The 17096-nt window shown below is 33.5% G+C and overlaps 1 long non-coding RNA gene across 1 annotated transcript; it reads right to left on the bottom strand.

The window, feature by feature from the left end:
* Positions 1-2351: 2351 nt before the first annotated feature.
* LOC143069478 (uncharacterized) lies at positions 2352-10291 on the bottom strand. The gene is made up of 3 exons (XR_012976410.1): positions 10071-10291; positions 8400-8480; positions 2352-3326 (listed from the first exon to the last, which is right to left on the bottom strand). It is a non-coding gene; the product is annotated as an uncharacterized LOC143069478 (long non-coding RNA).
* Between the last annotated feature and the right edge of the window lie 6805 nt (positions 10292-17096).

The following is a 17096-nucleotide window of genomic DNA, read 5'->3' as shown; positions in this document are numbered from 1 at the left end:
TAGTGGAGCCTTGACACCGTGTTGAAGGCAGTACTTTACAGACCTATAATTGTTTACTTTTTGCAAATGATGACTTTGATAGAGAGTTGTTTCATTGGCACTCATATCGCATCGTCTTATTTATAAACATGCCCAAAATGGTTAAAATCAAAATTAAAGAGCAACAATTCCACTTAGGAGTCAACTGACGACATCAGTCATGTTACTATCTATCTATTAAAGCTTATAAGATCTTAGGTAAAACATTGGTAAAAATAATGTACCAGGCCTATAATTTGATACACCAGACGGGCGTTTCGTCTACAAAAGACTCATCAGTGACGCTCTGAAAAAAAAACGTAAAAAAGGCCAAACAAGAATAAAGTTGAGAAATTGGGGACCCAAAATTCCAAAATACGGCTAAGGTAATCTATGCCTGGGATAAGAAACTCTTTAGTATTTCGAATAATTCATGCTTTTGCAAACAGTAGATTTATCAAAATGCCCATATAGTTGATATTCATTTCATCACCAAAGTGCTGACTACTTGGCTGGTGATACCCTCGGGGACGAAACGTCCACCAACAGTGGTATCGATCCAGTGGTGTAAATAGTTATTAAAGATACCAGGCTTATAATTTGATACGCAGTGACGCTCAGATCAAAATAGTTAAAAAGCCAAACAAGTATGAAGTTGGAGAGCATTAACAAACATTGTCTAAGGACAGTTACTCTAAAAAGCAAAAAAAAAAAACATTTTTGAGGTAAACAGACAATAGGTAATTTCAGAACATTTCTGCAGCTGTCAGATTTGTAAAATAACAGAATAAACTTGCATTTTACCCCGATCTTCAATATAAGCCACGGATGGGCAGTCGAACATAATTTTTAAACTATATACCACAATGATAAGTGTGGCTTAGTAAGGCTAAATGTACATATGGCTCAGCAGTTTCACAGAAGATTTGTAAAAGTTAACGCTGTCGACGACTGACGCCTATGTGAAGTGAAAATATCACTTGAACCTTTGGCAAAAAAAGATGTCTAAGATATAGATTATGTTATTTTACTGTGTATAAGTAAGAAAAGTATTATTTTCCGATCAATTTTGAATAATATTTTTATTTAATTAAAATATATCTTTTTGCTATTTTCAAACCGATTATTCCATTTCAAAATATTATGTGTTTCGAAGAGTTGAATCGCATATTTCTTGTTTATTTACTATCACAATGTTTATAATTTTGTTGTTGATTTTTATAAGGTATTCAATAATTACACTCATAAGGTCGGTGAACTGGGTTGCATGTTTGTTTCAGTGTCCGAACTGTATCGAGCTTATGTACGAATTTAAAGAGTTGATGCTTGGCGTTTATTGTATAATATATGCGACTACTCAACCAATATATTCCTAGTTTTAGAGTGTTCCAAAATCTGGAAAATATTTCGTCAACGTCTAAGTTGTGATTTCTTGGATTATGAGCGAGGATACATTGAATTTCAGTGATATTCTTGGGTCTTTTGGAAGTTCAAACCACCTATTCGAAAATAATTTCGTCATCTTTTTCTCAATTGTTTTAAAACTAACCATCAGGGTTTGTACTTATATGTGCATCCAGACGACCACCAAATATTATGTTGAGGAGGATTTGTTCACTCTTTCGGAGCACCTTAAATCAATCCTTATTTTTGGTGAAGTTCGCATTTTCAGTCTTTATTTTTCTTTGGTTTTTTTATTTGCTAAAGATGTTTATACACTTTTCATCGATTATGGAATTGTTTCTCCGATATCACAACATAGATGGAAAGAAAGTTTTAAAACAGAAAAATGAAAAAATATTCAAAATGTATTATAGAATGCAAACTACAAGCTTTTCAACATAACATCTTACACAGAATAGTCTCTCATGATTATCTTCTTGAAAAAAATAAACTTTTAGAAACAAATGAATGTGCCAGTTGTGAAGAAATAGAAAATATAGAGCATATTTTTTTTAATGTTCAGAAATAAAACAATTTTGGAGAGAATGTTTCTAATTGGTGGTATCTTGTTTTTTGAGCAATATGTTTTTGTGAAAAAAGACAGGGTCAATTTTGGTGTTTTGAATTCTGATAATCTAGTTTTAAATTATTGTATCCTATAGTCAAAGCATTACATTACTTATGCAAGTATGTTAATTTTAATCAAACAGACTATTAACATCTGTGCAACCTTTAAAAGACGTCTGGAAATTATAGAATATTTAAATCTTTCTCAAGACATACATGAGCCATTTGTCGACAGATGGTGGATTTATGGAATTTATTTAATTTATTTTAAATATGGTTATATATTTGATGAACTCTAAAGATATATATGTATTAACATCATAGACCTGTAAATTTTTACTATTTTTTACTCGAATAATAACAATTATAACAATGCTATAAATGTCATTCACTTATGTCGAGTAACAATGTATGTATGCACTGCAGTTTGAACACCAAAGAGATTAATAAAAAAAAAACATTTATTGTTTTTCCTCCTCGGGAATGTCAAAATCGGTTTCGTCGAATAGTGGGTGGTTTGGTGGTACTTTATGAGAATACAGCTTCATCTTGTAATATAGGCTCGTTATATATCCGCTGTCATTTACTTTCTTCGCAAGTTCTCTTCTATCAGATACGAGTTTCAATATTTCTGCTGCCTGATCGTAACTCTCATTTGTATAACATTTTTGGTCATTTTTATCAATCATTTGGTCAATAACTACAAGTAGTTTTTCCACTTGTTTGTCGTCTCTAGTTTCATTGTTCAAAGTCACAAACCTGTTATCACAGAATTCCAAAAAAGATCTCAGATATGTTGGAAGCGCGTTAATGTATTCATCGATGCTCGGAACTTCTTCGCCTCTATCTTCAAAATCACTTTCCCAAAGATCGTATTTTGTGAAAATAACAACAACATACTTCAAAATGTCAAAGCCAAAGTACTGAATATAATGCTTCAATGTTTGTATATCTTCTTCCGTAAAACGACCAAAAGGAACCGTGAGTACAATAGCGTGTGGTCCAGGAAATGTATATATAATGCACTTTTTAACTTCGTCTTGCGTCTTATGATTATCGAGTTTCGAATCAGTATCAAACACTCCTGGTGTGTCAATGATTCGTATTTTCCTACCAAATCTGGTGTTTTCTTTTTGCGTGCATTCTTTTTTTACAGATGACCCCTTACAGGCAAATTCAAACGGTTTAATTTCATCACCGTGTCTGAGCCCAAGTATCGTATTACCAGTTCTACTTTTACCTGCTCCAGTTTTACCCAGTAAAACTATTCGAAGTTCGTCTTCTTCACACTCTGCCATCTAAATGAAATGCAATGATTAAGATTAAGATTTGAACATGACCAGTTCTATTTAATAAAAGGTAAAATCACAAAAATACTGAACTTCAAACCAGAAAGTTCCTACACAAATGACAACACCAAAAGCCCAAATACACCAAACGAATGGATAACAACTCTCATATTCCTGACTTGATACAGATGTTTTTAACGAAGTGCAATGATTTAGATTCAAAATTGAACAGGACCAGTTTTATTCAATACTTATTTGTTAAACTGAATTTTCATTTTTTTTTCTATTGTTGTTGTGTAATATTTTCTTAAATAAGGAGAATGTTGCGTCACGACTGTGACCCATATAATTATTACTGGGTTGTCCTTACATGAGTAACACGAAGGATGTCACGTGTGGAGTAGAATTCACGTACCCTTCCATAATACCTGAGATCACCACCAGTGTTTGGTGGGGTTCGTGTTGCTTAGTCTTTATTTTTTTATGTTGTATCTTGAGTACTATTGATGTATGTCTTTTTCCTTTTTTAGCCATGGCATTGTCAGTTTATTTTCGATTTATGTATTTGACTGTCAATCTGGTCTCTTTCGTCCCTCTTTTGAGCACGCAAATCTTTTTACTCCACTACATTTTTAAAGTGGTGCCTGTCCTAGATTGAAAGCAAAATAACGAACGAAAAACAAATATATTATACAGTAAAGAAACCACAACCACTGACACATTCTCCTAACTTTGGACGGGAACATATATAATGTAGAGGGGTTAAACTCGTTTGAAGGCACCAACACTCCACCCAACCTAGGACAGTGTTGTAATTGAACAACACACGAACAAACTATATGCACGCTTATAGCGGTGTATCTATCTCCGGACGGTGAAAACACCTTAAATTTGAAATAACGCATATTGTGATATAACTCATTTACTATTTATAATTAATACCTAGGGTCTTTTGATTTGAGGTCCTTAATTTATGACCTTGAAAAAAGTAAAAAATCACAAAAATACTGTACTTAGAGGAAAATCGATTCGGAAAGTCCATAATCACATGGCAAAATCAAATAACAAAACGCATCAAAAACGAATAGACAAGAACTGTCATATTCCTGACTTGGTACAGGCATTTTCAAATGTAGAAATGTGGATTAAACCTGGTTTTATAACCCTCTCACTTTGATGACAGTCTCATCAAATTCCGATATATTTACAATGATGCGTTAACTAAACAGACACAATCAATGAAATAGTCAAAATATGTGTACAGTAGTCATCATCGTGTAACAATTTTAAAAGGAACAATTTAACAGAACACAAAAACATCTATCTACAAAAACATTCATTGATTTGCATGTCTGACGTCAGAAAATTTTACACGTCACATATATTTGTCGTTGAATGAACATATAAACAATTTTAAAATTTCACATAGGCAATGTTAGCATACATGGTTAAAAAATCAAAAGTATGTAAGAATAATTTCAGAAATAGACCGAGATTTAAAATAGACTGAAAAAGGTGATAGGTAAATTTGACGATCTAGATTTTTGATCTTTGCTTTTACATCATATGTATATATTATATAGCCATGGGAATGTTTGAATTAGGCTGCATGCGACTTGACCATTAATAAGCTAACCAGAAGTGACATTGTGTAGACCGGAAATAGCGATTTTTGTACTTATTTAATGTTATTGAACCATATATTTTTGGAATCAGTGTCAAGTTATTTATCAAATAGTACCGGAAGTGACATTTTTCAAACCGGAAGAAAAAAAATCTTCTGATAGATTTTGACTGGTGGAAAGACCTTCAAAAGAGGGACGAAAGATACCAAAGGGACAGTCAAACTCAGTAATCGAAAATCAACTGACAACGCCATTGCTAAAAATGAAAAAGACAAACAGACAAACAATAGTACACATGACACAACATAGAAAACTAAAGAATAAACAACACGAACCCCACCAAAAACTAAGGGTGATCTCAGGTGCTCCAGTAGGGTAAGCAGATCCTGCTCCACATGTGGCACCCGTCGTGTTGCTTATGTGATAACAAATCCGGTAAATAGTCTAATTCGGTAGGTCACATTCATAAAAGGGAAGGAGATTGTAGTTACGACGTAAGGAACATGTCCTATATCATTTGTGAAACGGTTATTCCATAACGGTCAACCAACTGGTGATGGCGTCCGTAAAATTTACGAAGGGATGAATTCAACTTCACTATTTGGAACTCTTGGTTTAATAGGTTCCTTGTAAGCCGCAACCCTCTATCAAGAAAATCATGATAGAAAATGCAAGCACGGGAATATCGTATCACTTGGGAGATATATACCCCGTATGCAGGTGCTGCTGGAATGTTGTTACTTAAGCCTCGGTCACACCTTACCAGATAGCACGAACGGACGCCTAACGGATGAAAATAAAAGTTGTCCGTTGACAAAATTGTTTTCCACTGGGAGTCCGTTGATGATCTGAACGAATAAAACGGACGTGTAACGGATGCATAATGGACACACACCGGATATGTAATGTACGAGAAACGAACACGTATCGGACAGAACGGACGTCGAACGTACATCCAACGGACGAGTACCGCATAAAACGGACACCTAACGGAAGCGTACTGGATAAAACGGATGGACACGATATACGGAAAACTAAAAAGCGACAATAATAATACATGCAAATCGCATAAATATTCAAAATGTTTCTGTGTAAGTTGTTTTAGTTTGTTCTTCAAAATTCCGCCAAAGGGCAGTGTCTGGCCTAAATAAGAACTGTTTGATTGTGAAGACGTGCCTATACCTTAAGATAGATTATGAATAATAAGAATTCATGAACCTTAAGAAATCTGACATAGCAATAATTGGCATTTCTGACGCGAAATTTTCAATTGGCATTTATCCGTTTCAGATCCGTTCATCATCCGTTTTATCCATTATACATCCGGTAGAAGTCCGTTTTCATCCGTTCAACATCCGTTTTATCCGTTAAACGTCCGGTAGAAGTCCGTTGGTGCATTTATCTTCCAGACCTCCAACGGATGTATAACGGGCACGTAACGGATACAAAACGGAAACGAAACGGACGAGTACCGTACAAAACGGACGCCTAACGGACGTTCAACGGACATTTTATCCGTTGGACGTCCGTTCAAAGTTTTGAACATGCTCAAAATTTTCCACCGGACAGAACGGACGTCGACGGATAAAACGTACGCTTAACGGACATGCAACGGATATGGACGGACGTCTAACGGATAAGAACGGACATGAACGGATTGAAAAAAAGTTATCCGTTAGGGGGTCCGTTCGAGCTATCCGGTAAGGTGTGACCGAGGCTTTAGAAATGAAATAAAATCAACGGTACCAATTTTGTTGCACCAGATGCGCATTTCGACAATACATGTCTCTTCAGTGATGCTCGTGGCCAAAATATTTGAAATCCAAAGCATATATAAAAGATGAAGAGCTATAATCCAAAAGGTCCAAAAAGTATAGCCAAATTCGTGAAAGGAATCAGAGCTTTCTAATTGAGAAAAGTTCACAATTAGAAAGCTGTATCTCTTTTGTCTTCAACCGACTCTCATTGTCAATTTCTAAATGTAAGTCAAGATATGAGGCCGACTTAACTGTATTTGTAGTATCCTTTATCTCTAGTTCGATGGGATAGATGCGTTCCACAAAGTCACCAAATTTTGAATTATTTAGTGAAAGAACATCATCTATATCGCTAACTTCTTATCTTTTTCTTAAGAAGTTCTTGCATGAAGTCAGCCTCATAATAATAAAGAAAAAAGTCGACAAGTAAAGGGCACAATTTGTTCCCATTAGAATGCCGACAGTCTGTTGAAAAACACGTCCTCCGAACGTAACAAATATGTTGTCAATCAACAAATCAAGCATCTTGATAATATATAATAGAAGAAAGAAATTTTGATTTTTTTTACAAAATTAAAATATTGTAAAGTGCCAAAGGTTCAACTTGTTTAGCTTTATTAAGAATTCGTTTCATTATCGGTGCAATTTTTAGTATGACTTCCTTTAAGGGATTGCATTATGGATACGTCTAGGTAATGTAGGGACTATCAAATTATACTGGAAAGTTAAAGAAATAATGGTGTAGACATCATATGACCCAACATGTCGTTTTGTTTATTTACAGTTCAAATAAATACGCTCTATAGTATGGTTACAACAATTATAAATAAATTATTTCATAGATACTGTTTGAATCAAACTCTTAAAATCAAATACGATTTCATTAAATAAGATCATTAAAAAAATTAAAATGCTAAAAATAAATGCCTTTAAAATAAAATTGAAAGGGTCAACTTAATTTAATTTTCTATGTAAATAATATTCTTACCAATGGTGGATCCAGTAATCTGAAATGTTCTGTTAGTGTGTTAGCTTTAAGATCTACATTTTTAATTTAAAGGGGTTATTTCTTTCATTCCTTTTTGAATTGCTTTGATAATGTTTATTGTTTAGCTTTATTCAAGAATTCGTTTCATTATCAGTGCAATTTTTAGTATGACTTCCTTTAAGGGATTGCATTATGTAAAAGCCGGTTTCTTGAGGCTTTTAGTAAATAATAACTAAACTTCTGAATAGGGTTCAGTAACTTTTATTTCAGACTAACGAAGTTCAATACTATATGGTAATGTAAATAAAGCCCTGTAAAATATAAATGTACTTATAAATTACAGAAAGATAAATCTGTTTACTAAGTAATAATAATTAAAACTTATGTTCGTAATTCATTATCATGCAAACTTATTTAGCTGCATACATATGTATCTGATCACAAAAATATATAATGTGGATACCATATCAATTACTTGTCTCAATTACAATTATACCAATTCGACTTTAAATTATTGTATTACATGTTCTCATATGCTGTCTCAAACCAAAGTCTATTGAGCAATACTTGTGTTGATAATAAAAACGACAAAAACGTAAGCTGCATGCTTGTTAAATCAAAAAGCAACAATCACAAAAAGTAACAATAAAAGCAAAGCAAATATTAAAAACTAAAGCTAAGCGAAGCAAGAATACAAATACACTTAGCTTACCTCACATATCGTGCAAGTGGCACATTTCCATATAAACCATATTACACACTACATCTTTAATACAGTAAGGTTTAAATATACCTGTATAACAAAAATGTTTATTATAAATCTTTGTTAAGCAATGTTTATTGTTTATAGTAAAAATCAATATCAACCTAGATATCTATTTTTAGTTTTTATATCGATTTACCTTAATTCGATTAACCTTTAAGGTTCATGTGGATCCTATGGCTAAAATGGCCGTATTTTCACCTCAAAATTTACTCTGAGTACAGACAAACCTGCGCATCTGTAAAAAAATTCAGGCATAGCATGCCCTAGATAAATGACTTTCAAGTATGTTTTATGTTTTAGAAAAATAAAAACTTACCAGGATTTTGCTGTGCACTTTTTTTCATTCCTCCAGAAGGTGCCAAAATAAACTAAGTTGGGAAACAGGTTTGAGAACTTCCCCACAGGTAAAAAATAAAGTGAGCATTTTTAATTGACATGGACATTAGATGGACAATAGATACCTGACAATAATTGGTTATTTAAACTGTGTACCTGAGTGGACCATATCAAAGTAAACTCAACTGATTGTTAATTTTATCATCTTCTGCAGAGACGAAAAAAAGTGTACGGCAAAATCCAGTTAAGTTATGAATTTTCTAAATCATACAATGCATTTGAATTCTATTTGTCTAGGGCATGCTATGCCTTAAAACTTTTCCAGATGCACAGGTTTGCCTATACTCAGAGAAAATTTTGAGGTGAAAATACGGCCATTTTAGCCATAGGGTCCACATGAACCTTAAGGTTCATCATAAGGAATTGAAAAATATGGCCGTGTTTACACCTCCAAAATTACTATGAGTACAGACAAACTGGTACACCCAGGAAAGTTTTAAGGTATGGCAGGAACTAGATATATAAAAGTTATATGAAGTCTACGTTTCAGAAAATTAAAAACTTACCTGGATTTTGATGGTCATTTTTTTCCAGTCTGCAGAAGATAGCAAAATAAACAAACACCCGAGTTTCATTTGATACGGTCTACTCAGTTACACAGTTTAAACCTGTTAAATCACCTATTGTTTACAGGTGTCTATTGTCCATCTATTGTCCATTTAAATCAATACTACTCACAACATTGATTATATGAGGGGAGCTTCTCAATCGTTTTCACCACTTAGTTAATTTTTGCACCTTCTGCAGGAACGAAAAAAAAAGGATAGCAAAATCTAGAAAAGTTTATAATTTTCTGAAACACAAAATTCATTTAAAATTTATATATCTAGTTCCTGCCATCCCTTAAAACTGTTGCAGGTGTATATAGGTTAGGCTGTACTCAGAGTAAAATTTGGGGTGTAAATACGGCCATTTTAGCCAAAAGGTTATGATGAACCTTAAACATTACAACATTCTTTCGGTCCACTCGACACTCGCAATCATTCAATTTATATGTAAACTTTATCTTCAAATCATTATACCAGATTTAATAGGCTATTGAAGTATTATTTTATATGATCGTAAAATTCAACTCTTCGTATGTTTTAATATATATTTACGTTCTCTTTTGTTATGAAATTTAGCTCTCGTTCTCGACATTCAATCTCAACATGCATACGTGTAAAATATGAACTATAGGACAGTTATTGCAAAGTTAATAAAGAAAGATATAGGACTGACCTTATTTATAAAACTCCAAATCACAGAATTGTTATTGTAAAGATTGTTATTTGCAGACAGGTAAAATATAGGTGTTGACCACAAGATGTCTTCCCACAAGATATAGAACAAAAGAATTAAACCGCAAAAAGTACTGACCAATAGAAGAAATGTCCGAAAGCGCTCAAATCAACCGTGAAAATAAAGTAATAACTACAGTGAAATCAGACTTAACCAAAGCATAAGAATAGAATTCGTCCGTCAATAGTCCATGTCAATAAGTTAAAATAGAATAACACATAATACTAATAATTAATTACAGAATGTAATTAATAAGCTAATAATATAACTTTATTCAAATATGTACTAATATCAATTACTAATAATATAAAAATATACAAAATACATAAAATAACAGGCTATCACAGATATGTCTAGGTAATGTAGGGACTATCAAATTATACGGGAAAGTTAAAGAAATAATGGTGTAGATATCATATGACCCAACATGTCGTTTTGTTTATTTACAGTTCAAATAAATAAGCTCTATAGTAGGGTTACAACAAATATAAATAAGGACATTAGGTAGGAGAGCATATTACACAGCTCTCCATTTAAGTCACAATTAATGAATAAAAATTAAACAATTATTTGTCAAAGTACGACCTTCAACAAAAATATTTTTTACAGCAGTTTTATTTATTCAAATCATAACTGTAACAGTATCAAGTAACTACATAAGTATTCTTCAATATATTTTGATTTTTGTTAGTTTAACTTTTTATAAGTTTTAATCATTTTCAATAATAAACTGTAATTCATACCATTTGATATACTCATAAATCGAAACAAACTTAAGAAATTCCATAGACTATATTTGACATGGAGTTGTGGTTTTGAAGCGGATAAAAGGCGAGCAAGGTTAAAAAAAGTATGAGAATCGGTAGCATCAAATAATGTATTGCATGGACGGAACAGAATCATAATCTATTTCCACCAAGCAGAAGCAGTATTATCCAAAACCTCTCCCCAGTTTTCTGTTTTGCAGATTTTGAGACTTCATATACAATTTCAGGATTAAAATTCTTAATCAAACTTTACTGGTTTGAAAGTTAATTTTTCACCCAAATGTAATGTGTCTTGCGGTGTGTCAGATTTTGCTTCTCAAGGAGTTGAGGCATTGATTAAAGAAAGAATACATGTGCCCATAATTTCATCTTTATCTGATAGTTTGTAACTTTGTTATTCAAACACAACTTCTATGTTATGATAACTCATCACAAAATCAAGGTACTTCAAATAGCCCATTCTTTAGTGTTATTTTTAGTAAGTTAAATGTCCTTTTAATATAAAAAAAAACTCGAAATAAATTGTTTATACCAGAAAATGATTTGTTTTTCTTTTCAGTTACTATCATTGTCCGGAAGAAGTAACGACTATGGCTAAATGTATCTAAACAAGAAGCAAAACTCAAATGATGAGCTGCGATCACTTTAAGAGTTGCGAACGATACCAGAAGAACAGTCAAACTCATAAATAAAAAAAAATAAATCTGACAACGTCATGGCTATAAAAGGAAAAAAAAAACCAAATAGACACATAAAAGTACACAAGAAACAACATAGAAAACTGAAAACTGACCGACACGAACCCCATAAAAAAACTGGTGATCTCAGGTGCTCCGGAAGGGTAAGCAGATCCGTGGCACCCGTCGTGTTGCTCATGTTATTACATATCCGGTAAATAGCCTAATTCGGGAGGTCTTATTTATGAAAAGGGTAGGAGATTGTAGTTACGACGTAAGAAACATGTCCGATATCATCTGTGAAACGGTCAACCAACTCGTAATGGCGTCCGTAAAATTAACGAAGGGATGATTTCAGCTTCACCATTTGGAACTCTTGGTTTAATAGCTTCCTTGTGAGCAGCAACCCTCGAAGTTCTATATTTATAAATGAAAATAACGATAATATCAGAAGACACGAGATAATACAAGTAGCAAACTATGTAGCTGGATTTCACTTTAAATGACCATAGAAAAAGATGTTTGTTAACATGATCTCCCTTTATACTATCTATAAGGAAAATAATGTTAATAAAGATGCCATTGAGTATTTGGTGGTGGAAATAAGCAAATGTTTCGGAGTAGTTCCTTTTTGCGGCGTGCACGTGTGCTTTGTAGGGAAATGTGAAGTTGGTGGCTTAGACCTCAGATAAATCGTATACGGAGGTTTGTTCTGCATGTGTTCAAGCTACTTGCTACGGTGTATTAAGCCATACCCATGACTTCTCACAAGTTGTATTCGTGACCGTGCAGTGATAGTAACTGAAAAGATATGTTAACTTTGTAATGTACTGGTTCCCATATATGATCGCTGTATTTCATTTCATAGATGCATAATGATATCTTGGGAATGTTACCAGTAAAGAAAAACATGCAGGGAGCGCCTTAAATTTTATTCTTTTGAGGTCCAAATAGGAGGTAGGGGTAGTACAAGTTTAAACTCTCAGAGGTTCAGCGCATATAAAATAAAAGTGCATATCAACGTTCCGTTCTGGGATACTATTTTTCACGGAACTTAATAGTAAAAGTGGCACAGATTTAGCCGCAAAGGGAGTTCCTATAGGAAAAAGCATTGTCTATATTTACAGAATTGCAACCTTAAAGGTCTTGAGTTCGAATCCTAGCGTAGACACTGAAATTTGTTCTTCATTTACATTTTGAAAGTTAGTCTCTTCCCTATAAGTAATTGTTAGTTTTATTGTTGATTAGGCATTCCCGCGAAAATGTTACAAAACAAGGGATAGCATGCAAAACAAAGAAACTCATGTTAGCGTGATCTGGTAGGTGTTATCCGGCTCATATCGACCCTGGTAGAACAAGGGGCTGGGATGTAAACTAGTAAAGTGTTTAGTAGTTATTAGCAGAAAAATCATGCCAGATGAAACTTTTCTGCTTTCTACCATACTAAACTTAGAAAATAACATATATGTTAGCTTTAACACGACGACGAACCGAATGAATCAATCAGAAGCACATAATGAAGGAACGATCTCAGCAGGAAAAATCTCAGCAAGCATATAGAAACTGAGTCCTGAGAAAAAAAATATATGAAAACAAGAATGTGTCCCAAGTTCACGGATGCCCCATCCGCACTATCATTTTCTTTGGTCAGTGGATTGTGAAAATGGTATAAAATATCTAATTTGGCATTAAAATTAGAAAGATCATATCATAAGGAACATGTTTACTAAGTTTCAAGTTGATCGGACTTCAACTTCATCAAAAACTACCTCGACCCAAAAAATTTTAACCAAAACTTTTAGTAGTTATTAGCAGAAAAATCATGCCAGATGAAACTTTTCTGCTTTCTACCATACCAATCTTAGAAAATAACATATGTGTTAGCTTTAACACGACGACGAGCCGAATGAATCAATCAGAAGCACATAATGAAGGAACGATCTCAGAAGGAAAAATCTCAGCAAGCATATAGAAACTGAGTCCTGAGAAAAAAAATATATGAAAACAAGAATGTGTCCCAAGTTCACGGATGCCCCATCCGCACTATCATTTTCTTTGTTCAGTGGATTGTGAAAATGGGATAAAATATCTAATTTGGCATTAAAATTAGAAAGATCATATCATAAGGAACATGTTTACTAAGTTTCAAGTTAATCGGACTTCAACTTCATCAAAAACTACCTCGACCCAAAAATATTTAACCAAAACTTTAACCTGAAACGGGACGAATGAACAGACAGAGACACAGACTTGAAAACATAATGCCCATAAATGGGGCATGAAAATAAGTTAGAAAGGTTAGACAAGAAATAAAAGATGATATTGACACAACTATGAATCTCAAAAAAAAATAAACAATTATAGATCAATGTACGGCCTTCAACACGGAGCCTTGGCTCACACCGAACAAAAAGCTATGAAGGGCCCCAAAATTACTAGTGTAAAACCATTCAAACGGGAAAAACAACGGTCTGATCTATATAAAAAAACGAGAAACGAGAAACACGCATAAATTACATAAACAAACGACAACTACTGTACATCAGATTCCTGACTTAGGACAGGTGCAGTGGGAATAAACGTTTTAATGGTACCAAACCTTCTCCCTTCTTCTGAAACAATAGCATAACATCACAACATAGAAAAACATACGATAAAATATCAATTGGCAGGCTTACCTCAATCAAAAAACGTAAATTAATACACTATGAACGAATAAATTTGATATGCGATATCTGAATGTAAATGCACAGTTAATGAAATATTAGGGATAAACATTCAAGGCCAAAAAGCAAACAAATAAGTCCAAACAAAGCCATGGCAAGACACCACTGCGAAATATTTAACCCTACTAAAATTATCACATTTGAAAAAAAAAAAAAAAAAAAAAAAACAACCCCGGTTTTAATAATACAGGTTAAATCTTGAAGTTTATACAAATGTAGTGAAAATTAAAAGATATTCCAAATAATCAAAGCTGGTATATAGACAAGTTCCATATTAATATAAAATAGCAAAAGGCATTATAAACAGTATCAACAGGTCGAATTAACAAGAAAATACGATTTGAGAGTACTCGCAGTTACTAAAAGCTAGTTAAAAGACAAAAACAATTAATAATAAAAAATCATGCATCAGAGACTAAAATCAACTAAAACACATCCCAGGGATTTAGCATTTTAACGTCATAAACAGTCAGAGAAGACATGACTTGTGCAATGCCAAAAATAAATGTATCGACAGTCAGTAGGATAGCGAGGAGCGACTTCTACAGAGACAAAAACCAATTGATTAAGAAGGTCCGGTAACAAAGGTCAACTGGGTTGCGGGTCGGGGAAATTTGGAATGTCTTTAAAAGATGAGGGTATATTGGAAATGGGCTAAAATCTAGTCTTTCAGCAGACCACCTGTAGATCACTCAAAGAGATTTTAAAAGGGTTCTTAACGTGAAGAGATCGTGACACTTTGTCTGCACGAGGCGTCTGATTTAACGTCCCCATTCTGACCGGACGATGTTGCGTACTTGATGCATCCATCACAGTCAAAGATCTACCAGGAGAAACCAGAATATTCCACTATTACGTCAAAACTTTATTCCAAGAAAAAGAAAATGAATTGATCTTTGTTGGAAACAGACTCGTTCAAAAACGCTTATAAGACTGATTGCGTAGTGTAGTATGGAACTGTCGCAATGGTCAATAAATGATAATGACAGCGCTTGATTTCAAAAACTTGTGCTTCAAAACACAGACTGCGATATTTTTACTGTCTGTGAAACTTTCCTTAAAGGATCGTAGAATCCAATCATAGACGGCTACACGTGGATCAAAAATAATCGTGAAAATTTGCACGTAAATGCACAGCTTTGATCGGGTGGTATAGGTGCCTTTTTATAGACGATTTATTTGAATTATTTGACCTGACACCGCTTTATAAAAGCGTTGAAGATATATTGTGGATTGAAGTGAATTAAAAGTAAATCTGAAGATTTTATTCCCTATGTGTCAATTAACACAAATAAGCGCTATAATAAACCAGTAGGATAAGGCAAGGTTACGTAAAGATTCTTAAAAAGTGAGTTTAAATTCAGTGAAAATTGAGTAAAATATATAACATTCATTTTGTTTATTCAAATGTATATGCGGTCGGGAACTTACGACTACGATTATTTGTAAGTAAACTGTTTGTTCTTAAATTTCAAAAGGCCAATTTTAGTGGTAAGATTTTTTTGTAAAAAGTCACTTGAGGTTGAAAAGTTTGTATAAATTGACTTTTTTTATGTTTACGCCTAGTTCTTTTTATACAGGAAAATTTAGCAAATAAAATGATTTAGATAGGTTTCTCTAATTGACGGCTATTTTTCTATTTCTTGATCGGTGTTAGAAAAATATCGACCAAATGTTTCCATTTTAATGATATCCTCACCCTGATCAAAACATACAATTTTGGTCTCTTGTGAAGAGTTGTATCATTGGCAATCATACCACATATTCTGTATTTATGCAAATCTCCGTTGTATTGATCCCAAACTTCATAGATTTCAGAAGGTATCACGTGACTTGTGTGTAAAATGAAAATAAGATACAGTAAAACAGACTATCTCGGAAATGCAGAAATAAATCGAAAATATAAACGATGATATAGTAGGGGAATACGCACGCATCTTATCCCCGATTCCGGAAATTTGTGAGGGGCATCGAAAACGGTTAAATTGCAAAATTTTAAGAATCGCTACTATGGTACACTTTAAGTATCACCTATTTCATCACATAATTTTATACAAAGTCTATGATATTTAGATATTGCTGTCGTTCCTGTTTTGCATTGAAATTGAAAACGTTACTACAGACACGGGCATGGCAGCTCGGGTCAGCTCGGAGTCAGAATAATGTATCATGGTATAGTGTGGCAAGTCTTTCACGCGGAATGATACCTTGTGAATTAGCACGTTACAAGGCCGACTCAGCGTGTCGGTCTAGTATAATGCACCTGGCCAACCTTACACATGCAAATTTTGTTCACGTAAATATCACGTGAAATTCACGTGAATTTCAAGTGAAATTTTTCACGTGAGATTCACCTCAAACGAGCTTATACATGACACTCACGTGAAATTTTTCAAGTGAAATTCACGTGAAATTTATGTGAAATTCACGTGAAATGAGATTCACGTGAATTTCACGTGAGCAAAATTTGCCTGTGTACCCCAAGTCCGCCTACGAACACTGTTGTTTATCTTGTCAGACACCGCTACATCCAGTTAACTGATTTTTAAAGACATTGAATGAATTCCAAACTTTTCTCAATTACTGCTGAGCAGAGGCCAGTATCAATAAAACTTACCATTAATTGTGGTTTAAACTATATATGATACCGAATTAAAAACAAATGACAGCTGTTAAAAAAGTCTTTCAAATGATTACACATTGACGAAAAGTATGGAATTTAAATATAAGAAATCGGAAATAATTTAATGCAATTATAATCTTACCTCGTTCTCAAAATAAAAATAAAATGTCAAT

The sequence above is a fragment of the Mytilus galloprovincialis genome, chromosome 3 (genome assembly GCF_965363235.1).
Source record: "Mytilus galloprovincialis chromosome 3, xbMytGall1.hap1.1, whole genome shotgun sequence".
NCBI lineage: Eukaryota > Metazoa > Mollusca > Bivalvia > Mytilida > Mytilidae > Mytilus > Mytilus galloprovincialis.
Note: the sequence above shows the minus strand (reverse complement) of the source record. Positions and strands in the feature narration are given on the sequence as shown.